General features: G+C 29.9%; 6 non-coding genes across 6 annotated transcripts; all 6 read right to left on the reverse strand.

Annotated features, from left to right (window-relative positions):
- Positions 1–2,334: 2,334 nt before the first annotated feature.
- TRNAA-UGC (transfer RNA alanine (anticodon UGC)) lies at positions 2,335–2,407 on the reverse strand. The gene has a single exon. It is a non-coding gene; the product is annotated as a tRNA-Ala (tRNA).
- Positions 2,408–10,443: 8,036 nt separating this feature from the next.
- On the reverse strand, positions 10,444–10,516 carry TRNAA-UGC (transfer RNA alanine (anticodon UGC)). The gene has a single exon. It is a non-coding gene; the product is annotated as a tRNA-Ala (tRNA).
- Positions 10,517–14,946: 4,430 nt separating this feature from the next.
- TRNAA-UGC (transfer RNA alanine (anticodon UGC)) lies at positions 14,947–15,019 on the reverse strand. The gene has a single exon. It is a non-coding gene; the product is annotated as a tRNA-Ala (tRNA).
- A 2,792-nt stretch (positions 15,020–17,811) lies between these two features.
- On the reverse strand, positions 17,812–17,884 carry TRNAA-UGC (transfer RNA alanine (anticodon UGC)). The gene has a single exon. It is a non-coding gene; the product is annotated as a tRNA-Ala (tRNA).
- A 5,209-nt stretch (positions 17,885–23,093) lies between these two features.
- On the reverse strand, positions 23,094–23,166 carry TRNAA-UGC (transfer RNA alanine (anticodon UGC)). The gene has a single exon. It is a non-coding gene; the product is annotated as a tRNA-Ala (tRNA).
- A 2,245-nt stretch (positions 23,167–25,411) lies between these two features.
- On the reverse strand, positions 25,412–25,484 carry TRNAA-UGC (transfer RNA alanine (anticodon UGC)). Its single transcript has one exon. It is a non-coding gene; the product is annotated as a tRNA-Ala (tRNA).
- Positions 25,485–27,375: the final 1,891 nt, after the last annotated feature.

The raw sequence follows: 27,375 nt of genomic DNA on the forward strand, positions 1-27,375 counted from the left end.
TATTGAAAATATCAAAACACCCTAAAATATATTGATGACTTATGGGGATAAAAGTAATTTGGAGATGCGGGGTATCAAACCCCGTACCTCTCGCATGCAAAACGAGCGCTCTACCATTTGAGCTACATCCCCATTTGATCATTATAATAGTAAATGTTGTAAGACATTAAAAAGAATAAATAAAAATCAAAGAAAATAAAAAATATCAGAAAAGATCAAAACACCCTAAAATATATTAGCGAGTTCTGAGGATAACAATAAGTTGGAGATGCGGGGTATCGAACCCCGTACTTCTCACATGCTAAGCGAGCGCTCTACCATTTGAGCTACATCCCCATTTGATTATTATAATAGTAAATGTTGTAAGACATTAAAAAGAATAAATAAAAATCAAAGAAAATAAAAAATTCCAGAAAAGATCAAAACACCCTAAAATATATTAGCAAGTTGTGTGGATAACAATAAGTAGGAGACGCGGGGTACCGAACCCCGTACCTCTCGCATGCTAAGCGAGCACTCTTTCATTTGAGCTACATCCCCATTTGTTAATTAAGATAGTAATTGTTGTAATAAATTACACCTAAAAATTAAAAATAATAATCAAATATATTGGTGAGTTGTGAGGATAAAAATAATTTGGAAATGCAGTGTATCGATCCCCGTACCTCTTGCATGCAAAAAAAGCGCTCGAACGTTTGTGCAACATCCCCATTTGTTCATTGTGATAATAATCGTTATAATAAACTAAACCAAAAAAATTTAAAATAATAAATAAAAATGATAGAAAATTAGAATTTCCTGAAAACTTCAAAACACCCTAAAATATATTGGTCAGTTGTGAAGATAAAAACAATTTGGAGATGCGGTTTATCCATCCCCGTACCTCTTGCTTGCAAAGCAAGCGCTCTACCGTTTGAGCTACGCCCCCGTTTGTTAATTATGATTGTAATTGTTTTAGTAAATTAAAAATAAAAAATAAAAATAATAAATGAATATGAAAGAAAATAAGAAATTCCTAAAAAGATCAAAATACCTTAAAATATATTGGTGAGTTCTCAGGATGAAAATAATTTGGAAATGCGGTTTATTGAACCCCATACTTGTAACATGCAAAGCGAGCCCTCTTCTATTTTTGCTACATCCCCATTTGTTAGTTATGATAGTTGTTGTTGTAATTCAAAAAATTAAAAATTAAAAATGAAAGAAAATAAGATATTCTTGTAAAGTTTAAAAACAAACTAAAAAATATTGGTGAGTTGTGAGGATAAAAATAATTTGGAAATACAATGTATCGATGCACGTACCCCTTGAATGCAAAGTAAGCGCTTTACCGTTCGAGCTACATCCCCAGTTGTGAATTACGAAAGTAATTGTTGTAATAAATTAAAATTAAAAATTAAAAATAATAAATAAATATTAAAGAAACTAAGAAATTCCAGAAAAGTTCAACACACCTTAACATATATTGGTGAATTGTGAAGATAAAAACAATTTGGAGATGCGGAGTATCGGTTGTTGTACCTCTCGCATGCATAGCAAGCATTCTACCGTTTGAGCTACATCCCCATTTGTTAATAATGAGAGTAATTGTTGTATTAAGTTAAAAAATAGTAAATACATATGAAAGAAAATAAGAAATTCCTGAAAAGGTCAAAACACCCTGAAATATATTGATGTGTTGTGAGGATAAAAATAATTTAGAAATGCAGGGTATCGAACCCCGTACCACTAACATGCAAAGCGGGCACTCTACGGTTCGTGCTACATACCCATTTGTTATCTATGATAGTAATCGTTATAATAAACTAAACCTAATAAAAAATAAAAAATAAAAATGAAAGAAAAGAAGAAATTTGTAGAAAAGATAAAAATACTCTAAAATATATTGTTGAATTGTGAGGATAAAAATAATTTGGAAATGCGGTGTATCGAGCCTCATACCTCTTGCAAGCAAAGCAAGCACTCTACCGTTTCAGCTACGTCCCCATTTGTTAATTATGATGGTAATGATGTAATAAATTAAACCAAAAAAAAATTAAAATAATAAATGTATATGAAAAAAATAATAAATTCCTGAAAAGATCAAAACACCTTAAAACATATTGGTGAGTTGTTAAGATAAAAATAATTTAGAAATACGGGGTATCGATCCCCATACCTCTTGCATGTAGAGCGAGCGTTCCTCCATTTGAGCAAAATGACCATTTGTTAATTGTGATAAAAATTGTTGTAATAAATTAAAAATTATAATTAAATATGAAAGAAAATAAGAAATGCCTGAAAATATCAAAATACCCTAAAATATATAGATGACTTATGAGGATAAAAGTAATTTGGAGATGCAGGGTATCGAACCCCGTACCTCTCGCATGCAAAGCGAGCGCTCTACCATTTGAGCTACATCCCCATTTGACTATTATAATAGTAAATGTTGTAAGACATTAAAAAGAATAAATAAAAATCAAAGAAAATAAATAATTCCAGAAAAGATCAAAACACCTTAAAATATATTAGCGAGTTCTGAGGATAACAATAAGTTGGTGATGCGGGGTATCGAACCCCGTACCTCTCGCATGCAAAGCAAGCGCTCTACCGTTTGAGCTACGCCCCCGTTTGTTAATTATGAATGTAATTGTATTAATGAATTAAAATAAAAATTAAGAATAATAAATGAATATGAAAGAAAATAAGAAATTCCTAAAAAGATCAAAACACCTTAAAATATATTGGTGATTTGTCAGGAAAAAAATAATTTGGAAATGCGGTTTATCGAACCCCATACTTCTAACATGCAAAGCGAGTCCTCTTCTGTTTGGCTACATCCCCATTTGTTAGTTATGAAAGTTGCTGTTGTAATACAAAAAATTAAAAATTAAAAATAATAAATAAAAATGAAAGAAAATAAGATATTCTTGTAAAGTTTAAAAACACCCTAAAATATATTGGTGAGTGGTGAGGATAAAAATAATTTGGAAATGCAATGTATCGATCCACGTACCCCTTGAATGCAAAGTAAGCACGCTACCGTTCGAGCTGCATCCCCAGTTGTTAATTACGAAAGTAATTGTTGTAATAAATTAAAATTAAAAATTAAAAATAATAAATAAATATTAAAGAAAATAAGAAATGCAGAAGAATTCAACACACCATAACATATATTGGTGAAAGCAAGCATTCTACCGTTTGTGCTACATCCCCATTTGTTAAGAATGAGAGTAATTGTTGTAATAAGTTAAAGAATAGTAAATACAAATGAAAGAAAATAAGAAATTCCTGAAAAGGACAAAACACCCCGAAATATATTGATGTGTTGTGAGGATAAAAATAATTTAGAAATGCGTGGTATCGAACCCCGTACCATTAACATGCAAAGCAGGCACTCTACGGTTTGTGCTACATACCCATTTGTTATCTATGATAATAATTGTTTCAATACAGTAATATTAAAAATTGAAAATAATAAATAAATATGAATGAAAATAAGAAATTCTTGAAAATTATTAAAACACCCTAAATTTTATTGCTGAGTTGTCTGGTAAAAATATTTTAGAGATGCGGGGTATTGAAGCTCGTACATCTCGCATGTTAAGCGAGCGCTCTACCAATTCAGCTACATCCCCATTTCATAATTAAGATTGTAATTGTTGTAATATATTAAAATATGATAAATTCAAAATAATAAATAAGAATGAAAGAAAATAAGAAATTCCTGAAAATATCAAATCACCCTAAAATATATTGTTCATTTGTGACGATAAAAATAATTTGGAGATGCAGTGTACCGAAACCCATACCTCTCGCATGCAAAACAAGCGCTCTACCATTTAAGCTACATCCCCATTTGTTAATTATGATGGTAATTGTTATAATAAATTAAAACCAAAAAATTAAAAATAACAAAGAAAAATCAAAGAAAATAAGAAATTCTTAAGAAGATCAAGACACTCTAAAATATATTGATGAGTTGGGAGGATAAAAATAACTATGAGATGCGGGGTATCGAAGATCGAAACTCTCACATGCAAAGCGAGCAGTCTACTATATGAGCTACGTCCCCATTCCTTAATTATGATAGTGATATTTATAATAAATTAAAATTAAAAATTAAAAAATAATAAATAACAAAAATAAATAAAAGAAAATAATAAATTCCCCAAAATATCAAAACACCCTAAAACATATTGGTGAGTTGAGAGTATAAAAATAATTTTCTGATGGGGGGTAACGAACCTCGAACCTCTTGTATGCAAAGCAAGAGCTCTACTATTTGAGCTACGTCCCCAATCATTAATTATGATAGTAATTTTTGTAATAAGTTAAAATTAGAAATTAAAAATAATAAATGAATAAAAAAGAAAATAAGAATTTCCTGAAAAGATCAAAACACCATAAAATATATTGGAGAGTTGTGAGGACAAAAATGATTTGGAAATGCATGTATCGAACCACGTACCTCTAATAACCAAATCGAGCAATCTACCATTTGTGATACATCCCCATTTCTTAACTATGATAGTAATCGTTATAATAAATTAAACCTAAAAAAAATAAAAAAATAAAAATGAAAGAAAAGAAGAAATTTGTAGAAAAAATCAAAATACTCTAAATATATTGGTGAATTGTGAGGATACAAATAATTTGGAAATGCGGTGTATCGAGCCTCGTACCTCTTGCAAGCAAAGCAAGCACTCTACCATTTCAGCTACGTCCCCATTTGTTAATTATGATGGTAATTGTTGTAATAAATTAAACCAAAAAAAAATTTAAAATAGTAAATTCATATGAAAAAAAAATAATAAATTCCTGAAAAGACCTAAACACCTTAAAACATATTGGTGAGTTGTGAAGATAAAAATAATTTTGAGATACGGGGTATCGATCCCCGTGCCTCTTGCATGTAGAGCGAGCATTCCTCCGTTTGATCAAAATGCCCATTTGCTAATTGTGAAAAAAATTGTTGTAGCAAATTAAAAATAATAATTAAATATGAAAGAAAATAAGAAATTATTGAAAATATCAAAACACCCTAAAATATATTGATGACTTATGGGGATAAAAGTAATTTGGAGATGCGGGGTATCAAACCCCGTACCTCTCGCATGCAAAGCGAGCGCTCTACCATTTGAGCTACATCCCCATTTGATCATTATAATAGTAAATGTTGTAAGACATTAAAAAGAATAAATAAAAATCAAAGAAAATAAAAAATATCAGAAAAGATCAAAACACCCTAAAATATATTAGCGAGTTCTGAGGATAACAATAAGTTGGAGATGCGGGGTATCGAACCCCGTACTTCTCACATGCTAAGCGAGCGCTCTACCATTTGAGCTACATCCCCATTTGATTATTATAATAGTAAATGTTGTAAGACATTAAAAAGAATAAATAAAAATCAAAGAAAATAAAAAATTCCAGAAAAGATCAAAACACCCTAAAATATATTAGCAAGTTGTGTGGATAACAATAAGTAGGAGACGCGGGGTACCGAACCCCGTACCTCTCGCATGCTAAGCGAGCACTCTTTCATTTGAGCTACATCCCCATTTGTTAATTAAGATAGTAATTGTTGTAATAAATTACACCTAAAAATTAAAAATAATAATCAAATATATTGGTGAGTTGTGAGGATAAAAATAATTTGGAAATGCAGTGTATCGATCCCCGTACCTCTTGCATGCAAAAAAAGCGCTCGAACGTTTGTGCAACATCCCCATTTGTTCATTATGATAATAATCGTTATAATAAACTAAACCGAAAAAATTTAAAATAATAAATAAAAATGATAGAAAATTAGAATTTCCTGAAAACTTCAAAACACCCTAAAATATATTGGTCAGTTGTGAAGATAAAAACAATTTGGAGATGCGGTTTATCCATCCCCGTACCTCTTGCTTGCAAAGCAAGCGCTCTACCGTTTGAGCTACGCCCCCGTTTGTTAATTATGATTGTAATTGTTTTAGTAAATTAAAAATAAAAAATAAAAATAATAAATGAATATGAAAGAAAATAAGAAATTCCTAAAAAGATCAAAATAGCTTAAAATATATTGGTGAGTTGTCAGGATGAAAATAATTTGGAAATGCGGTTTATTGAACCCCATACTTGTAACATGCAAAGCGAGCCCTCTTCTATTTTTGCTACATCCCCATTTGTTAGTTATGATAGTTGTTGTTGTAATTCATAAAACAAAAAATTAAAAATGAAAGAAAATAAGATATTCTTGTAAAGTTTAAAAACAAACTAAAAAATATTGGTGAGTTGTGAGGATAAAAATAATTTGGAAATACAATGTATCGATCCACATACCCCTTGAATGCAAAGTAAGCGCTTTACCGTTCGAGCTACATCCCCAGTTGTGAATTACGAAAGTAATTGTTGTAATAAATTAAAATTAAAAATTAAAAATAATAAATAAATATTAAAGAAACTAAGAAATTCCAGAAAAGTTCAACACACCTTAACATATATTGGTGAATTGTGAAGATAAAAACAATTTGGAGATGCGGAGTATCGGTTGTTGTACCTCTCGCATGCATAGCAAGCATTCTACCGTTTGAGCTACATTCCCATTTGTTAATAATGAGAGTAATTGTTGTAATAAGTAAAAAAAATAGTAAATACATATGAAAGAAAATAAGAAATTCCTGAAAAGGTCAAAACACCCCGAAATATATTGATGTGTTGTGAGGATAAAAATAATTTAGAAATGTGGGGTATCAAACCCCGTACCATTAACATGCAAAGCGGGCACTCTACGGTTTGTGCTACATACCCATTTGTTATCTATGATAATAATTGTAAGAATACAATAAAATTAAAAATTAAAAATAATAAATAAATATGAATGAAAATAAGAAATTCTTGAAAAATATTAAAACACCCTAAAATTTATTGCTGAGTTGTGAGGTAAAAATATTTTAGAGATGCGGGGTATTGAAGCTCGTACATCTCGCATGCTAAGCGAGCGCTCTACCATTTCAGCTACATCCCCTTTTGTTAATTAATATAGTAATTTTTGTAATATATTAAAATTTGATAAATTCAAAATAATAAATAAAAATGAAAGAAAATAAGAAAATCCTGAAAATATCAAGTCACCCTGAAACATATTGTTCATTTGTGACGATAAAAATAATTTGGAGATGCAGTGTACCGAAACCCATACCTCTCGAATGCAAAACAAGCGCTCTACCATTTAAGCTACTTCCCCATTTGTTAATTATGATAGAAATTGTTATAATAAATTCAAACTAAAAAATTAAAAATAACAAAGAAAAATCATAGAAAATAAGAAATTCCTAAGAAGATGAAAACACTCTAAAATATATTGGTGAGTTGGGAGGATAAAATTAACTTTGAGATGCGGGGTATCGAAGATCGAAACTCTCAAATGCAAAGCGAGCAGTCTACTATAAGAGCTACGTCCCCATTCCTTAATTATGATAGTGATATTTATAATGAATTAAAATTAACAATTAAAAAAATAAAAAATAACAAATAAATATAAAAGTAAATAATAAATTCCCCAAAAGATCAAAACACCCTAAAACATATTGCTGAGTTGAGAGTACAAAAATAATTTTCAGATGGGGGGTAACGAACCTCGAACCTCTTGCATGCAAAGCAAGGGCTCTACTATTTGAGCTACGTCCCCAATCGTTAATTATGATAGTAATTTTGTAATAAGTTAAAATTAGAAATTAAAAATAATAAATGAATAAGAAAGAAAATAAGAAATTCCTGAAAAGATCAAAATGCCATAAAATATATTGGCGAGCAATCTTCCATTTGTGCTACATCCCCATTTCTTAACTATGATAGTAATCGTTATAATAAATTAAACCTAAAAATAATAATAAATAAAAATGAAAGAAAAGAAGAAATTTCTAGAAAAGATCAAAATACTCTAAAATATAATGGTGAATTGTGAGGATAAAAATAATTTGGAAATGCGGTGTATCGAGCCTCGTACCTCTTGCAAGCAAAGCAAGCAATCTACCATTTCAGCTACGTCCCCATTTGTTAATTATGATGGGAATTGATGTAATAAATTTAAAAAAAAATTAAAATAATAAATATATATGAAAAAAATAATAAATTCCGGAAAAGATCAAAACACCTTAAAACATATTGGTGAGTTGTGAAGATAAAAATAATTTAGAGATATGGGGTATCGATCCCCGTACCTCTTGCATGTAGAGCGAGCAATCCTCCATTTGAGCAACATGCCCATTTGCTAACTCTGATAAAAATTGTTGTAATAAATTAAAAATAATAATTAAAAATGAAAGAAAATAAGAAATGCCTGAAAATATCAAAATACCCTAAAATATATACTTGACTTATGAGGATAAAAGTAATTTGAAGATGCGGGGTATCGAACCCCGTACCTCTCGCATGCAAAACGAGCGCTCTACCATTTGAGCTACATCCCCACTTGATTATTATAATAGTAAATGTTGTAAGACATTAAAAAGAATAAATAAAAATCAAAGAAAATAAAAAATTCCAGAAAAGATCAAAACACCCTAAAATATATTAGCGAGTTCTGAGGATAACAATAAGTTGGTAATGTGGGGTTTCGAACCCCGTACCTCTCGCATGTTAAGCGAGCACACTTCCATTTGAACTACATCCCCATTTGTTAATTAAGATAGTAATTGTTGTAATAAATTACATTTAAAAATTAAAAATAATAATCAAATATATTGGTGAGTTGTGAGGATAAAAATAAATTGGAAATGCGATGTATCGATCCCCGTACCTCTTGCATCCAAAGCAAGCGCTCTAACGTTTGAGCAACATCCCCATTTGTTCATTATGATAATAATCGTTATAATAAACTAAACCGAAAATTTTTAAAAGAATAAATAAAAATGATAGAAAATTAGAATTTCCTGAAAACATCAAAAGACCCTGAAATATATGGGTCAGTTGTGAGGATAAAAACAATTTGGAGATGCGGTTTATCCATCCCCGTACCTCTTGCTTGCAAAGCAAGCGCTCTACGGTTTGAGCTACGCCCCCGTTTGTTAATTATGATTGTAATTGCATTAATAAATTAAAATTAAAAATTAAAAATAATAAATGATTATGAATGAAAATAAGAAATTCCTAAAAAATCAAAACACCTAAAATATATTGGTGAGTTGTCAGGATAAAAATAATTTCGAAATGCGGTTTATCGAACCCCATACTTCTAACAAGCAAAGCGAGCCCTCTTCTATTTTTGCTACATCCCCATTTGTTAGTTATGATAGTTGCTGTTGTAATAAAAAAATTAAAAATTAAAAATAAGAAAAAAAATGAAAGAAAATAAGATATTGTTGTAAAGTTTAAAAACACACTAAAATAGATTGGTGAGTTGTGAGGATAAAAATAATTTGGAAATGCAATGTATCGATCCACATACCCCCTGAATGCAAAGTAAGCGCTTTACCATTCGAACGACATCCCCAGTTGTTAATTACGAAAGTAATTGTTGTAATAAATTAAAATTAAAAATTAAAATTAATAAATAAAGATTAAAAAAATAAGAAATTCCATAAAAGTTCAACACACCTTAACATATATTGGTGAATTGTGAAGATAAAAACAATTTGGAGATGCGGAGTATCGGTTGATGTACCTCTCGCATGCATAGCAAGCATTCTACCGTTTGAGCTACATCCCCATTTGTTAAGAATGAGAGTAATTGTTGTAATAAGTTAAAAAATAGTAAATACTTATGAAAGAAAATAAGAAATTCCTGAAAAGGTCAAAACACCCTGAAATATATTGATGTGTTGTGAGGATAAAAATAATTTAGAAATGCAGGGTATCGAACCCCGTACCACTAGCATGCAAAGAAGGCACTCTACGGTTCGTGCTACATACCCATTTGTTATCTATGATAATAATCGTTATAATAAACTAAACCTATTAAAAACTAAAAAAAAAATGAAAGAAAAGAAGAAATTTGTAGAAAAGATAATAATACTCTAAAATATATTGTTGAATTGTGAGGATAAAAATAATTTGGAAATGCGGTGTATTGAGCCTTGTACCTCTTGCAAGCAAAGCAAGCACTCTACCGTTTCAGCTACGTCCCCATTTGTTAATTATGATGGTAATGATGTAATAAATTAAAGCAAAAAAAAAATTAAAATAATAAATGTATATGAAAAAAATAATAAATTCCTGAAAAGATCAAAACACCTTAAAACATATTGGTGAGTTGTTAAGATAAAAATAATTTAGAGATACGGGGTATCGATCCCCATACCTCTTGCATGTAGAGCGATCGTTCCTCCATTTGAGCAAAATGACCATTTGCTAATTGTGATAAAAATTGTTGTAATAAATTAAAAATAATAAATAAATATGAAAGAAAATAAGAAATGCCTGAAAATATCAAAATACCCTAAAATATATAGATGACTTATGAGGATAAAAGTAATTTGGAGATGCGGGGTATCGAACCCCGTACCTCTCGCATGCAAAGCGAGCGCTCTACCATTTGAGCTACATCCCCATTTGACTATTATAATAGTAAATGTTGTAAGACATTAAAAAGAATAAATAAAAATCAAAGAAAATAAAAAATTCCAGAAAAGATCAAAACACCCTAAAATATATTAGCGAGTTCTGAGGATAACTATAAGTTGGTGATGCGGGGTATCGAACCCCGTACCTCTCGCATGCAAAGCAAGCGCTCTACCGTTTGAGCTACACCCCCGTTTGTTAATTATGAATGTAATTGTATTAATGAATTAAAATTAAAAATTAAGAATAATAAATGAATATGAAAGAAAATAAGAAATTCCTAAAAAGATCAAAACACCTTAAAATATATTGGTGATTTGTCAGGAAAAAAATAATTTGGAAATGCGGTTTATCGAACCCCATACTTCTAACATGCAAAGCGAGTCCTCTTCTGTTTGGCTACATCCCCATTTGTTAGTTATGAAAGTTGTTGTTGTAATACAAAAAATTAAAAGTTAAAAATAATAAATAAAAATGAAAGAAAATAAGATATTCTTGTAAAGTTTAAAAACACCCTAAAATATATTGGTGAGTGGTGAGGATAAAAATAATTTGGAAATGCAATGTATCGATCCACGTACCCCTTGAATGCAAAGTAAGCGCGCTACGGTTCGAGCTACATCCCCAGTTGTTAATTACGAAAGTAATTGTTGTAATAAATTAAAATTAAAAATTAAAAATAATAAATAAATATTAAAGAAAATAAGAAATGCAGAAGAGTTCAACACACCATAACATATATTGGTGAAAGCAAGCATTCTACCGTTTGTGCTACATCCCCATTTGTTAATAATGAGAGTAATTGTTGTAATAAGTTAAAGAATAATAAATACAAATGAAAGAAAATAAGAAATTCCTGAAAAGGACAAAACACCCCGAAATATATTGATGTATTGAAGCTCGTACATCTCGCATGTTAAGCGAGCATCCCCATTTGTTAATTATGATGGTAATTGTTATAATAAATTAAAACCAAAAAATTAAAAATAATAAAGAAAAATCAAAGAAAATAAGAAATTCTTAAGAAGATCAAGACACTCTAAAATATATTGATGAGTTGGGAGGATAAAAATAACTATGAGATGCGGGGTATCGAAGATCGAAACTCTCACATGCAAAGCGAGCAGTCTACTATATGAGCTACGTCCCCATTCCTTAATTATGATAGTGATATTTATAATAAATTAAAATTAAAAATTAAAAAATAATAAATAACAAAAATAAATAAAAGAAAATAATAAATTTCTAGAAAATATCAAAACACCCTAAAACATATTGGTGAGTTGAGAGTAAAAATAATTTTCTGGTGGGGGGTAACGAACCTCGAACCTCTTGTATGCAAAGCAAGAGCTCTACTATTTGAGCTACGTCCCCAATCATTAATTATGATAGTAATTTTTATAATAAGTTAAAATTAGAAATTAAAAATAATAAATGAATAAAAAAGAAAATAACTATTTCCTGAAAAGATCAAAACACCATAAAATATATTGGAGAGTTGTAAGGACAAAAATGAACTGGAAATGCATGTATCGAACCACGTACCTCTAATAACCAAATCGAGCAATCTACCAATTGTGATACATCCCCGTTTTTAACTATGATAGTAATCGTTATAATAAATTAAACCTAAAAAAAAGAAAAAAATAAAAATGAAAGAAAAGAAGAAATTTGTAGAAAAAATCAAAATACTCTAAATATATGGGTGAATTGTGAGGATACAAATAATTTGGAAATGCAGTGTATTGAGCCTCGTACCTCTTGCAAGCAAAGCAAGCACTCTACCATTTCAGCTACGCCCCCATTTGTTAATTATGATGGTAATTGTTGTAATAAATTAAACCAAAAAAAAATTTAAAATAATAAATTAATATGAAAAAAAATAATAAATTCCTGAAAAGACCTAAACACCTTAAAACATATTGGTGAGTTGTGAAGATAAAAATAATTTTGAGATACGGGGTATCGATCCCCGTGCCTCTTGCATGTAGAGCGAGCATTCCTCCGTTTGATCAAAATGCCCATTTGCTAATTGTGAAAAAAATTGTTGTAATAAATTAAAAATAATAATTAAATATGAAAGAAAATAAGAAATTATTGAAAATATCAAAACACCCTAAAATATATTGATGACTTATGGGGATAAAAGTAATTTGGAGATGCGGGGTATCGAACCCCGTACCTCTCGCATGCAAAACAAGCGCTCTACCATTTGAGCTACATCCCCATTTGATCATTATAATAGTAAATGTTGTAAGACATTAAAAAGAATAAATAAAAATCAAAGAAAATAAAAAATATCAGAAAAGATCAAAACACCTAAAATATATTAAAGAGTTCTGAGGATAACAATAAGTTGGAGATGCGGGGTATCGAACCCCGTACTTCTCACATGCTAAGCGAGCGCTCTACCATTTGAGCTACATCCCCATTTGATTATTATAATAGTAAATGTTGTAAGACATTAAAAAGAATAAATAAAAATCAAAGAAAATAAAAAATTCCAGAAAAGATCAAAACACCCTAAAATATATTAGCAAGTTGTGTGGATAACAATAAGTAGGAGACGCGGGGTACCGAACCCCGTACCTCTCGCATGCTAAGCGAGCACTCTTTCATTTGAGCTACATCCCCATTTGTTAATTAAGATAGTAATTGTTGTAATAAATTACACCTAAAAATTAAAAATAATAATCAAATATATTGGTGAGTTGTGAGGATAAAAATAATTTGGAAATGCAGTGTATCGATCCCCGTACCTCTTGCATTCAAAGCAAGAGCTCTAACGTTTGTGCAACATCCCCATTTGTTCATTATGATAATATAATAAACTAAACCGAAAAAATTTAAAATAATAAATAAAAATGATAGAAAATTAGAATTTCCTGAAAACTTCAAAATCCCTAAAATATATTGGTCAGTTGTGAAGATAAAAACAATTTGGAGATGCGGTTTATCCATCCCCGTACCTCTTGCTTGCAAAGCAAGCGCTCTACCGTTTGAGCTACGCCCCCATTTGTTAATTATGATTGTAATTGTTTTAGTAAATTAAAAATAAAAAATAAAAATAATAAATGAATATGAAAGAAAATAAGAAATTCCTAAAAAGATCAAAATACCTTAAAATATATTGGTGAGTTGTCACGATGAAAATAATTTGGAAATGCGGTTTATTGAACCCCATACTTGTAACATGCAAAGCGAGCCCTCTTCTATTTTTGCTACATCCCCATTTGTTAGTTATGATAGTTGTTGTTGTAATTCAAAAAATTAAAAATTAAAAATGAAAGAAAATAAGATATTCTTGTAAAGTTTAAAAACAAACTAAAAAATATTGGTGGGTTGTGAGGATAAAAATAATTTGGAAATACAATGTATCGATCCACGTACCCCTTGAATGCAAAGTAAGCGCTTTACCGTTCGAGCTACATCCCCATTTGTGAATTACGAAAGTAATTGTTGTAATAAATTAAAATTAAAAATTAAAAATAATAAATAAATATTAAAGAAACTAAGAAATTCCAGAAAAGTTCAACACACCTTAACATATATTGGTGAATTGTGTAGATAAAAATAATTTGGAGATGCGGAGTATCGGTTGTTGTACCTCTCGCATGCATAGCAAGCATTCTACCGTTTGAGCTACTTCCCCATTTGTTAATAATGAGAGTAATTGTTGTAATAAGTTAAAAAATAGTAAATACATATGAAAGAAAATAAGAAATTCCTGAAAAGGTCAAAACACCCAAAAATATATTGATGTGTTGTGAGGATAAAAATAATTTAGAAATGCAGGGTATCGAACCCCGTACCACTAACATGCAAAGCGGGCACTCTACGGTTCGTGCTACATACCCATTTGTTATCTATGATAGTAATCGTTATAATAAACTAAACCTAATAAAAAATAAAAAATAAAAATGAAAGAAAAGAAGAAATTTGTAGAAAAGATAAAAATACTCTAAAATATATTGTTGAATTGTGAGGATAAAAATAATTTGGAAATGCGGTGTATCGAGCCTCGTACCTCTTGCAAGCAAAGCAAGCACTCTACCGTTTCAGCTACATCCCCATTTGTTAATTATGATGGTAATGATGTAATAAATTAAACCAAAAAAAAATAAAATAATAAATGTATATGAAAAAAATAATAAATTCCTCAAAAGATCAAAACACCTTAAAACATATTGGTGAGTTGTTAAGATAAAAATAATTTAGAAATACGGGGTATCGATCCCCATACCTCTTGCATGTAGAGCGAGCATTCCTCCATTTGAGCAAAATGACCATTTGCTAATTGTGATAAAAATTGTTGTAATAAATTAAAAATTATAATTAAATATGAAAGAAAATAAGAAATGCCTGAAAATATCAAAATACCCTAAAATATATAGATGACTTATGAGGATAAAAGTAATTTGGAGATGCAGGGTATCGAACCCCGTACCTCTCGCATGCAAAGCGAGCGCTCTACCATTTGAGCTACATCCCCATTTGACTATTATAATAGTAAATGTTGTAAGACATTAAAAAGAATAAATAAAAATCAAAGAAAATAAATAATTCCAGAAAAGATCAAAACACCCTAAAATATATTAGAGAGTTCTGAGGATAACAATAAGTTGGTGATGCGGGGTATCGAACCCCGTACCTCTCGCATGCAAAGCAAGCGCTCTACCGTTTGAGCTACGCCCCCGTTTGTTAATTATGAATGTAATTGTATTAATGAATTAAAATAAAAATTAAGAATAATAAATGAATATGAAAGAAAATAAGAAATTCCTAAAAAGATCAAAACACCTTAAAATATATTGGGGATTTGTCAGGAAAAAAATAATTTGGAAATGCGGTTTATCGAACCCCATACTTCTAACATGCAAAGCGAGTCCTCTTCTGTTTGGCTACATCCCCATTTGTTAGTTATGAAAGTTGCTGTTGTAATACAAAAAATTAAAAATTAAAAATAATAAATAAAAATGAAAGAAAATAAGATATTCTTGTAAAGTTTAAAAACACCCTAAAATATATTGGTGAGTGGTGAGGATAAAAATAATTTGGAAATGCAATGTATCGATCCACGTACCCCTTGAATGCAAAGTAAGCACGCTACCGTTCGAGCTACATCCCCAGTTGTTAATTACGAAAGTAATTGTTGTAATAAATTAAAATTAAAAATTAAAAATAATAAATAAATATTAAAGAAGATAAGAAATGCAGAAGAGTTCAACACACCATAACATATATTGGTGAAAGCAAGCATTCTACCGTTTGTGCTACATCCCCATTTGTTAATAAAGAGAGTAATTGTTGTAATAAGTTAAAGAATAGTAAATACAAATGAAAGAAAATAAGAAATTCCTGAAAAGGAAAAAACACCCCGAAATATATTGATGTGTTGTGAGGATAAAAATAATTTAGAAATGCGTGGTATCGAACCCCGTACCATTAACATGCAAAGCAGGCACTCTACGGTTTGTGCTACATACCCATTTGTTATCTATGATAATAATTGTTTCAATACAGTAAAATTAAAAATTGAAAATAATAAATAAATATGAATGAAAATAAGAAATTCTTGAAAATTATTAAAACACCCTAAAATATATTAGCGAGTTCTGAGGATAACAATAAGTTGGAGATGTGGGGTTTCGAACCCCGTACCTCTCGCATGCTAAGCGAGCGCTCTACCATTTGAACTACTTCCCGATTTGTTAATTCTGATAGTAACTGTTATAATAAATTAAAACTAAAAAATTAAAAATAACAAAGAAAAATCAAAGAAAATAATAAATCCTTAAAAAGATCAAAAAACTCTAAAATATATTGGTGAGTTGGGAGGATAAAATTAACTTTGAGATGCGGGGTATCGGAGATCGAAACTCTCGCATGCAAAGCGAGCAGTCTACTATTTGAGCTACGTCCCCATTCCTTAATTATGATAGTGATATTTATAATAAATTAATATTAAAATATAACAAATAAAAATAAAGGAAAATAATAAATTACCCAAAAGATCAAAACACCCTAAATCATATTGGTGAGTTGAGAGTATAAAAATAATTTTCAGATGGGGGGTAACGAACCTCGAACCTCTTGCATGCAAAGCAAGAGCTCTACTATTTGAGCTACGTCCCCAATCGTTATTTATGATTGTAATTTTTGTAATAAGTTAAAATTAGAAATTAAAAATAATAAATGAATAAGAAAGAAAATAAGAAATTCCTGAAAACATCAAAACACCATAAAATATATTGGCGAGTTGTGAGGACAAAAATGATTTGGAAATGCATATATCGAACCACGTACCTCTATCAAGCAAAGCGAGCAATCTACCATTTGTGCTACATCCCCATTTCTCAACTATGATAGTAATCGTTATAATAAATTAAACCTAAAAAAAAGAAAAAATAAAAATGAAAGAAAATAAGAAATTTCTAGAAAAGATCAAAATACTCTAAAATATATTGGTGAATTGTGAGGATACAAATAATTCGAGCTACGTCCCCAATCATTAATTATGATAGTAATTTTTATAATAAGTTAAAATTAGAAATTAAAAATAATAAATGAATAAAAAAGAAAATAACTATTTCCGGAAAAGATCAAAACACCATAAAATATATTGGAGAGTTGTGAGGACAAAAATGAATTGGAAATGCATGTATCGAACCACGTACCTCTAATAACCAAATCGAGCAATCTACCATTTGTGATACATCCCCATTTTTAACTATGATAGTAATCGTTATAATAAATTAAACCTAAAAAAAAGAAAAAAATAAAAATGAAAGAAAAGAAGAAATTTGTAGAAAAAATCAAAATACTCTAAATATATGGGTGAATTGTGAGGATACAAATAATTTGGAAATGCGGTGTATTGAGCCTCGTACCTCTTGCAAGCAAAGCAAGCACTCTACCATTTCAGCTACGCCCCCATTTGTTAATTATGATGGTAATTGTTGTAATAAATTAAACCAAAAAAATTTAAAATAGTAAATGTATATGAAGAAAAATTATAAATTCCTGAAAAGATCTAAACACCTTAAAACATATTGGTGAGTTGTGAAGATAAAAATAATTTCGAGATACGGGGTATCGATCCCCGTGCCTCTTGCATGTAGAGCGAGCATTCTTCCGTTTGATCAAAATGCCCATTTGCTAATTGTGAAAAAAATTGTTGTAGCAAATTAAAAATAATAATTAAATATGAAAGAAAATAAGAAATTATTGAAAATATCAAGACACCCTATAATATATTGATGACTTATGGGGATAAAAGTAATTTGGAGATGCGGGGTATCGAACCCCGTACCTCTCGCATGCAAAGCGAGCGCTCTACCATTTGAGCTACATCCCCATTTGATTATTATAATAGTAAATGTTGTAAGACATTAAAAAGAATAAATAAAAATCAAAGAAAATAAAAAATTCCAGAAAAGATCAAAACACCCTAAAATATATTAGCGAGTTCTGAGGATAACAATAAGTTGGTAATGTGGGGTTTCGAACCCCGTACCTCTCGCATGCTAAGCGAGCACACTTCCATTTGAACTACATCCCCATTTGTTAATTAAGATAGTAATTGTTGTAATAAATTACATTTAAAAATTAAAAATAATAATCAGACATATTGGTGAGTTGTGAGGATAAAAATAAATTGGAAATGCGGTGTATCGATCCCCGTACCTCTTGCATGCAAAGCAAGCGCTCTAACGTTTGAGCAACATCCCCATTTGTTCATTATGATAATAATCGTTATAATAAACTAAACCGAAAAATTTTAAAAGAATAAATAAAAATGATAAAAAATTAGAATTTCCTGAAAACATCAAAACACCCTGAAATATATTGGTCAGTTGTGAGGATAAAAACAATTTGGAGATATGGTTTATCCATCCCCGTACCTCTTGCTTGCAAAGCAAGCCCTCTTCTATTTTTGCTACATCCACATTTGTTAGTTATGATAGTTGCTGTTGTAATAAAAAAATTAAAAATTAAAAATAAGAAATAAAAATGAAAGAAAATAAGATATTCTTGTAAAGTTTAAAAACACACTAAAATAGATTGGTGAGTTGTGAGGATAAAAATAATTTGGAAATGCAATGTATCGATCCACATACCCCATGAATGCAAAGTAAGCGCTTATTATTAAAAAAAAATGAAATTCCAGAATGGTTCAACACACCTTAACATATATTGGTGAATGGTGAAGATAAAAACAATTTGGAGATGCGGAGTATCGGTTGATGTACCTCTCGCATGCATAGCAAGCATTCTACCGTTTGAGCTACATCCCCATTTGTTAATAATGAGAATAATTGTTTTAATAAGTAAAAAATAATAATAAATACATATGAAAGAAAATAAGAAATTCCTGAAAAGGTCAAAACACGCTGAAATATATTGATGTGTTGTGAAGACAAAAATAATTTAGAAATACAGGGTATCGAACCCTGTACCACTAACATGCAAAGCGGGCACTCTACGGTTCGTGCTGCATACCCATTTGTTATCTATGATAATAATTGTTGCAATACAATAAAATTAGAAATTAAAAATAATAAATAAATATGAAAGAAAAAATAAATTCTTGAAAATTATTAAAACACCCTAAAATATATTAGCGAGTTCTGAGGATAACAATAAGTTGGAGATGTGGGGTTTCGAACCCCGTACCTCTCGCATGCTAAGCGAGCGCTCTACCATTTGAACTACTTCCCGATTTGTTAATTATGATAGTAACTGTTATAATAAATTAAAACTAAAAAATTAAAAATAACAAAGAAAAATCAAAGAAAATAATAAATCCTTAAAAAGATCAAAAAACTCTAAAATATATTGGTGAGTTGGGAGGATAAAATTAACTTTGAGATGCGGGGTATCGGAGATCGAAACTCTCACATGCAAAGCGAGCAGTCTACTATTTGAGCTACGTCCCCATTCCTTAATTATGATAGTGATATTTATAATAAATTAATATTAAAATATAACAAATAAAAATAAAGGAAAATAATAAATTACCCAAAAGATCAAAACACCCTAAAACATATTGGTGAGTTGAGAGTATAAAAATAATTTTCAGATGGGGGGTAACGAACCTCGAACCTCTTGCATGCAAAGCAAGAGCTCTACTATTTGAGCTACGTCCCCAATCGTTATTTATGATTGTAATTTTTGTAATAAATTAAAATTAGAAATTAAAAATAATAAATGAATAAGAAAGAAAATAAGAAATTCCTGAAAACATCAAAACACCATAAAATATATTGGCGAGTTGTGAGGACAAAAATGATTTGGAAATGCACATATCGAACCACGTACCTCTATCAAGCAAAGCGAGCAATCTACCATTTGTGCTACATCCCCATTTATTAACTATGATAGTAATCGTTATAATAAATTAAACCTAAAAAAAATAAAAAATAAAAATGAAAGAAAATAAGAAATTTCTAGAAAAGATCAAAATACTCTAAAATATATTGGTGAATTGTGAGGATACAAATAATTCGAGCTACGTCCCCAATCATTAATTATGATAGTAATTTTTATAATAAGTTAAAATTAGAAATTAAAAATAATAAATGAATAAAAAAGAAAATAACTATTTCCTGAAAAGATCAAAACACCATAAAATATATTGGAGAGTTGTAAGGACAAAAATGAACTGGAAATGCATGTATCGAACCACGTACCTCTAATAACCAAATCGAGCAATCTACCAATTGTGATACATCCCCGTTTTTAACTATGATAGTAATCGTTATAATAAATTAAACCTAAAAAAAAGAAAAAAATAAAAATGAAAGAAAAGAAGAAATTTGTAGAAAAAATCAAAATACTCTAAATATATGGGTGAATTGTGAGGATACAAATAATTTGGAAATGCAGTGTATTGAGCCTCGTACCTCTTGCAAGCAAAGCAAGCACTCTACCATTTCAGCTACGCCCCCATTTGTTAATTATGATGGTAATTGTTGTAATAAATTAAACCAAAAAAAAATTTAAAATAATAAATTAATATGAAAAAAAATAATAAATTCCTGAAAAGACCTAAACACCTTAAAACATATTGGTGAGTTGTGAAGATAAAAATAATTTTGAGATACGGGGTATCGATCCCCGTGCCTCTTGCATGTAGAGCGAGCATTCCTCCGTTTGATCAAAATGCCCATTTGCTAATTGTGAAAAAAATTGTTGTAATAAATTAAAAATAATAATTAAATATGAAAGAAAATAAGAAATTATTGAAAATATCAAAACACCCTAAAATATATTGATGACTTATGGGGATAAAAGTAATTTGGAGATGCGGGGTATCGAACCCCGTACCTCTCGCATGCAAAACAAGCGCTCTACCATTTGAGCTACATCCCCATTTGATCATTATAATAGTAAATGTTGTAAGACATTAAAAAGAATAAATAAAAATCAAAGAAAATAAAAAATATCAGAAAAGATCAAAACACCTAAAATATATTAAAGAGTTCTGAGGATAACAATAAGTTGGAGATGCGGGGTATCGAACCCCGTACTTCTCACATGCTAAGCGAGCGCTCTACCATTTGAGCTACATCCCCATTTGATTATTATAATAGTAAATGTTGTAAGACATTAAAAAGAATAAATAAAAATCAAAGAAAATAAAAAATTCCAGAAAAGATCAAAACACCCTAAAATATATTAGCAAGTTGTGTGGATAACAATAAGTAGGAGACGCGGGGTACCGAACCCCGTACCTCTCGCATGCTAAGCGAGCACTCTTTCATTTGAGCTACATCCCCATTTGTTAATTAAGATAGTAATTGTTGTAATAAATTACACCTAAAAATTAAAAATAATAATCAAATATATTGGTGAGTTGTGAGGATAAAAATAATTTGGAAATGCAGTGTATCGATCCCCGTACCTCTTGCATTCAAAGCAAGAGCTCTAACGTTTGTGCAACATCCCCATTTGTTCATTATGATAATATAATAAACTAAACCGAAAAAATTTAAAATAATAAATAAAAATGATAGAAAATTAGAATTTCCTGAAAACTTCAAAATCCCTAAAATATATTGGTCAGTTGTGAAGATAAAAACAATTTGGAGATGCGGTTTATCCATCCCCGTACCTCTTGCTTGCAAAGCAAGCGCTCTACCGTTTGAGCTACGCCCCCATTTGTTAATTATGATTGTAATTGTTTTAGTAAATTAAAAATAAAAAATAAAAATAATAAATGAATATGAAAGAAAATAAGAAATTCCTAAAAAGATCAAAATACCTTAAAATATATTGGTGAGTTGTCACGATGAAAATAATTTGGAAATGCGGTTTATTGAACCCCATACTTGTAACATGCAAAGCGAGCCCTCTTCTATTTTTGCTACATCCCCATTTGTTAGTTATGATAGTTGTTGTTGTAATTCAAAAAATTAAAAATTAAAAATGAAAGAAAATAAGATATTCTTGTAAAGTTTAAAAACAAACTAAAAAATATTGGTGGGTTGTGAGGATAAAAATAATTTGGAAATACAATGTATCGATCCACGTACCCCTTGAATGCAAAGTAAGCGCTTTACCGTTCGAGCTACATCCCCATTTGTGAATTACGAAAGTAATTGTTGTAATAAATTAAAATTAAAAATTAAAAATAATAAATAAATATTAAAGAAACTAAGAAATTCCAGAAAAGTTCAACACACCTTAACATATATTGGTGAATTGTGTAGATAAAAATAATTTGGAGATGCGGAGTATCGGTTGTTGTACCTCTCGCATGCATAGCAAGCATTCTACCGTTTGAGCTACTTCCCCATTTGTTAATAATGAGAGTAATTGTTGTAATAAGTTAAAAAATAGTAAATACATATGAAAGAAAATAAGAAATTCCTGAAAAGGTCAAAACACCCAAAAATATATTGATGTGTTGTGAGGATAAAAATAATTTAGAAATGCAGGGTATCGAACCCCGTACCACTAACATGCAAAGCGGGCACTCTACGGTTCGTGCTACATACCCATTTGTTATCTATGATAGTAATCGTTATAATAAACTAAACCTAATAAAAAATAAAAAATAAAAATGAAAGAAAAGAAGAAATTTGTAGAAAAGATAAAAATACTCTAAAATATATTGTTGAATTGTGAGGATAAAAATAATTTGGAAATGCGGTGTATCGAGCCTCGTACCTCTTGCAAGCAAAGCAAGCACTCTACCGTTTCAGCTACATCCCCATTTGTTAATTATGATGGTAATGATGTAATAAATTAAACCAAAAAAAAATAAAATAATAAATGTATATGAAAAAAATAATAAATTCCTCAAAAGATCAAAACACCTTAAAACATATTGGTGAGTTGTTAAGATAAAAATAATTTAGAAATACGGGGTATCGATCCCCATACCTCTTGCATGTAGAGCGAGCATTCCTCCATTTGAGCAAAATGACCATTTGCTAATTGTGATAAAAATTGTTGTAATAAATTAAAAATTATAATTAAATATGAAAGAAAATAAGAAATGCCTGAAAATATCAAAATACCCTAAAATATATAGATGACTTATGAGGATAAAAGTAATTTGGAGATGCAGGGTATCGAACCCCGTACCTCTCGCATGCAAAGCGAGCGCTCTACCATTTGAGCTACATCCCCATTTGACTATTATAATAGTAAATGTTGTAAGACATTAAAAAGAATAAATAAAAATCAAAGAAAATAAATAATTCCAGAAAAGATCAAAACACCCTAAAATATATTAGAGAGTTCTGAGGATAACAATAAGTTGGTGATGCGGGGTATCGAACCCCGTACCTCTCGCATGCAAAGCAAGCGCTCTACCGTTTGAGCTACGCCCCCGTTTGTTAATTATGAATGTAATTGTATTAATGAATTAAAATAAAAATTAAGAATAATAAATGAATATGAAAGAAAATAAGAAATTCCTAAAAAGATCAAAACACCTTAAAATATATTGGGGATTTGTCAGGAAAAAAATAATTTGGAAATGCGGTTTATCGAACCCCATACTTCTAACATGCAAAGCGAGTCCTCTTCTGTTTGGCTACATCCCCATTTGTTAGTTATGAAAGTTGCTGTTGTAATACAAAAAATTAAAAATTAAAAATAATAAATAAAAATGAAAGAAAATAAGATATTCTTGTAAAGTTTAAAAACACCCTAAAATATATTGGTGAGTGGTGAGGATAAAAATAATTTGGAAATGCAATGTATCGATCCACGTACCCCTTGAATGCAAAGTAAGCACGCTACCGTTCGAGCTACATCCCCAGTTGTTAATTACGAAAGTAATTGTTGTAATAAATTAAAATTAAAAATTAAAAATAATAAATAAATATTAAAGAAGATAAGAAATGCAGAAGAGTTCAACACACCATAACATATATTGGTGAAAGCAAGCATTCTACCGTTTGTGCTACATCCCCATTTGTTAATAAAGAGAGTAATTGTTGTAATAAGTTAAAGAATAGTAAATACAAATGAAAGAAAATAAGAAATTCCTGAAAAGGAAAAAACACCCCGAAATATATTGATGTGTTGTGAGGATAAAAATAATTTAGAAATGCGTGGTATCGAACCCCGTACCATTAACATGCAAAGCAGGCACTCTACGGTTTGTGCTACATACCCATTTGTTATCTATGATAATAATTGTTTCAATACAGTAAAATTAAAAATTGAAAATAATAAATAAATATGAATGAAAATAAGAAATTCTTGAAAATTATTAAAACACCCTAAAATATATTAGCGAGTTCTGAGGATAACAATAAGTTGGAGATGTGGGGTTTCGAACCCCGTACCTCTCGCATGCTAAGCGAGCGCTCTACCATTTGAACTACTTCCCGATTTGTTAATTCTGATAGTAACTGTTATAATAAATTAAAACTAAAAAATTAAAAATAACAAAGAAAAATCAAAGAAAATAATAAATCCTTAAAAAGATCAAAAAACTCTAAAATATAAATTCCCCAAAATATCAACACACCCTAAAACATATTGGTGAGTTGAGAGTATAAAAATAATTTTCTGATGGGGGATAACGAACCTCGAACCTCTTGTATGCAAAGCAAGAGCTCTACTATTTGAGCTACGTCCCCAATCATTAATTATGATAGTAATTTTTGTAATAAGTTAAAATTAGAAATTAAAAATAATAAATGAATAAAAAAGAAAATAAGGATTTCCTGAAAAGATCAAAACACCATAAAATATATTGGAGAGTTGTGAGGACAAAAATGATTTGGAAATGCATGTATCGAACCACGTACCTCTAATAACCAAATCGAGCAATCTACCATTTGTGATACATCCCCATTTCTTAACTATGATAGTAATCGTTATAATAAATTAAACCTAAAAAAATAAAAAAAATAAAAATGAAAGAAAAGAAGAAACTTGTAGAAAAAATCAAAATACTCTAAATATATTGGTGAATTGTGAGGATACAAATAATTTGGAAATGCGGTGTATCGAGCCTCGTACCTCTTGCATGCAAAGCAAGCACTCTACCATTTCAGCTACGTCCCCATTTGTTAATTATGATGGTAATTGTTGTAATAAATTAAACCAAAAAAATTTAAAATAGTAAATGTATATGAAGAAAACTAATAAATTCCTGAAAAGATCTAAACACCTTAAAACATATTGGTGAGTTGTGAAGATAAAAATAATTTTGAGATACGGGGTATCGATCCCCTTGCCTCTTGCATGTAGAGCGAGCATTCCTCCGTTTGATCAAAATGCCCATTTGCTAATTGTGAAAAAAATTGTTGTAGCAAATTAAAAATAATAATTAAATATGAAAGAAAATAAGAAATTATTGAAAATATCAAAACACCCTATAATATATTGATGACTTATGGGGATAAAAGTAATTTGGAGATGCGGGGTATCGAACCCCGTACCTCTCGCATGCAAAGCGAGCGCTCTACCATTTGAGCTACATCCCCATTTGATTATTATAATAGTAAATGTTGTAAGACATTAAAAAGAATAAATAAAAATCAAAGAAAATAAAAAATTCCAGAAAAGATCAAAACACCCTAAAATATATTAGCGAGTTCTGAGGATAACAATAAGTTGGTAATGTGGGGTTTCGAACCCCGTACCTCTCGCATGCTAAGCGAGCACACTTCCATTTGAACTACATCCCCATTTGTTAATTAAGATAGTAATTGTTGTAATAAATTACATTTAAAAATTAAAAGTAATAATCAGACATATTGGTGAGTTGTGAGGATAAAAATAAGTTGGAAATGCGGTGTATCGATCCCCGTACCTCTTGCATGCAAAGCAAGTGCTCTAACGTTTGAGCAACATCCCCATTTGTTCATTATGATAATAATCGTTATAATAAGCTAAACCGAAAAATTTTAAAAGAATAAATAAAAATGATAGAAAATTAGAATTTCCTGAAAACATCAAAACACCCTGAAATATATTGGTCAGTTGTGAGGATAAAAACAATTTGGAGATGCGGTTTATCCATCCCCGTACCTCTTGCTTGCAAAGCAAGCCCTCTTCTATTTTTGCTACATCCCCATTTGTTAGTTATGATAGTTGCTGTTGTAATAAAAAAATTAAAATTTAAAAATAAGAAATAAAAACGAAAGAAAATAAGATATTCTTGTAAAGTTTAAAAACACACTAAAATAGATTGGTGAGTTGTGAGGATAAAAATAATTTGGAAATGCAATGTATCGATCCACATACCCCATGAATGCAAAGTAAGCGCTTTACCGTTCGAGCTACATCCCCAGTTGTTAATTACGAAAGTAATTGTTGTAATAAATTAAAATTAAAAATTAAAATTAATAAATAATTATTAAAAAAAAATGAAATTCCAGAATGGTTCAACACAACTTAACATATATTGGTGAATGGTGAAGATAAAAACAATTTGGAGATACGGAGTATCGGTTGATGTACCTCTCGCATGCATAGCAAGCATTCTACCGTTTGAGCTACATCCCCATTTGTTAATAATGAGAATAATTGTTTTAATAAGTAAAAAATAATAATAAATACATATGAAAGAAAATAAGAAATTCCTGAAAAGGTCAAAACACGCTGAAATATATTGATGTGGTGTGAAGATAAAAATAATTTAGAAATACAGGGTATCGAACCCTGTACCACTAACATGCAAAGCGGGCACTCTACGGTTCGTGCTGCATACCCATTTGTTATCTATGATAATAATTGTTGCAATACAATAAAATTAGAAATTAAAAATAATAAATAAATATGAAAGAAAAAATAAATTCTTGAAAATTATTAAAACACCCTAAAATATATTAGCGAGTTCTGAGGATAACAATAAGTTGGAGATGTGGGGTTTCGAACCCCGTACCTCTCGCATGCTAAGCGAGCGCTCTACCATTTGAACTATTTCCCGATTTGTTAATTATGATAGTAACTGTTATAATAAATTAAAACTAAAAAATTAAAAATAACAAAGAAAAATCAAAGAAAATAATAAATCCTTAAAAAGATCAAAAAACTCTAAAATATATTGGTGAGTTGGGAGGATAAAATTAACTTTGAGATGCGGGGTATCGGAGATCGAAACTCTCGCATGCAAAGCGAGCAGTCTACTATTTGAGCTACGTCCCCATTCCTTAATTATGATAGTGATATTTATAATAAATTAATATTAAAATATAACAAATAAAAATAAAGGAAAATAATAAATTACCCAAAAGATCAAAACACCCTAAAACATATTGGTGAGTTGAGAGTATAAAAATAATTTTCAGATGGGGGGTAACGAACCTCGAACCTCTTGCATGCAAAGCAAGAGCTCTACTATTTGAGCTACGTCCCCAATCGTTATTTATG

The sequence above is a fragment of the Nelumbo lutea genome, chromosome 2 (assembly GCF_056320005.1).
Source record: "Nelumbo lutea isolate HS-2025 chromosome 2, American lotus-T2T, whole genome shotgun sequence".
NCBI classification, from domain to species: domain Eukaryota; kingdom Viridiplantae; phylum Streptophyta; class Magnoliopsida; order Proteales; family Nelumbonaceae; genus Nelumbo; species Nelumbo lutea.